At 46.1% G+C, this 1467-nt stretch overlaps 1 non-coding gene across 1 annotated transcript; it reads right to left on the bottom strand.

Moving 5' to 3' along the window:
- LOC140358865 (small nucleolar RNA SNORD88) lies at window positions 1-91 on the bottom strand. Its single transcript, XR_011926747.1, has one exon. It is a non-coding gene; the product is annotated as a small nucleolar RNA SNORD88 (small nucleolar RNA).
- Window positions 92-1467: the final 1376 nt, after the last annotated feature.

The raw sequence follows: 1467 nt of genomic DNA, 5'->3' as shown, positions 1-1467 counted from the left end.
TTCCTCTTCAGAAACTCGGGCTTGTCGGGCCAGAGGTGCACTTTGACTTCAGATTGAGTCAGAGCCCAGTGCGAGTCATCACAGAGAGGAACAGGACGAGTCTGGAGAGTTTCAACAGAAGATTCTCAGAACCACGTCACAGTTGAGTGTTTTTGTGGCTCGGAGGGAGAGGACTTTCTAACCAGGATTAATCAAACTAATGTGAATGAAGATAATTGTACTCTAGCTGTGTTTGTGACGGGGGAAATGTCAGAGCAGGCTTTAAAGACTCAATTTACTATGATATGTGTCCTTTAAGTCAGTGTAACGCGTGTTCTTTAAGTCAGTGTGTCCTTTAAGACAGTGTGTCCTTTAAGACAGTGTGTCCTTTAAGACAGTGTGTCCTTTAAGACAGTGTGTCCTTTAAGACAGCGTAACGCGTGTCCTTTAAGACAGCGTAACGCGTGTCCTTTAAGACAGCGTAACGCGTGTCCTTTGAGACAGTGTGTCCTTTAAGACAGTGTGTCCTTTAAGACAGTGTGTCCTTTAAGACAGTGTGTCCTTTAAGACAGCGTAACGCGTGTCATTTAAGACAGCGTAACGCGTGTCCTTTAAGACAGTGTAACGCGTGTCCTTTAAGACAGTGTGTCCTTTAAGACAGTGTGTCCTTTAAGACAGCGTAAAGTGTGTCCTTTAAGACGGCGTAACGCGTGTCCTTTAAAACAGTGTGTCCTTTAAGACAGCGTAACGCGTGTCCTTTAAGACAGTGTAACGCGTGTCCTTTAAGACAGCGTAACGCGTGTCCTTTAAGACAGCGTAACGCGTGTCCTTTAAGTCAGTGTGTCCTTTAAGACAGTGTGTCCTTTAAGACAGTGTGTCCTTTAAGACAGTGTGTCCTTTAAGACAGTGTGTCCTTTAAGACAGCATAACGCGTGTCCTTTAAGACAGCGTAACGCGTGTCCTTTAAGACAGCGTAACGCGTGTCCTTTAAGACAGCGCAACGCGTGTCCTTTAAGACAGTGTGTCCTTTAAGACAGTGTGTCCTTTAAGACAGTGTGTCCTTTAAGACAGCGTAACGCGTGTCCTTTAAGACAGCGTAACGCGTGTCCTTTAAGACAGCGTAACGCGTGTCCTTTAAGACAGCGTAACGCGTGTCCTTTAAGACAGCGTAACGCGTGTCCTTTAAGACAGCGTAAAGCATGTCCTTTAAGACAGCGTAACGCGTGTCCTTTAAGACAGCCTAACGCGTGTCCTTTAAGACAGCGTAACGCGTGTCCTTTAAGACAGCGTAACGCGTGTCCTTTAAGACAGCGCAACGCGTGTCCTTTAAGACAGCGCGACAGTGTGTCCTTTAAGACAGTGTGTCCTTTAAGACAGTGTGTCCTTTAAGACAGTGTGTCCTTTAAGACAGTGTGTCCTTTAAGACAGCGTAACGCGTGTCCTTTAAGACAGCGTAACGCGTGTCCTTTAAGACAGCGTAACGCGTGT

The sequence above is a fragment of the Eucyclogobius newberryi genome, unplaced genomic scaffold, assembly GCF_026437365.1.
Source record: "Eucyclogobius newberryi isolate DKJ021-1_F unplaced genomic scaffold, fEucNew1.0.hap1 SCAF_13, whole genome shotgun sequence".
Lineage (NCBI taxonomy): Eukaryota > Metazoa > Chordata > Actinopteri > Gobiiformes > Gobiidae > Eucyclogobius > Eucyclogobius newberryi.
Note: the sequence above shows the minus strand (reverse complement) of the source record. Positions and strands in the feature narration are given on the sequence as shown.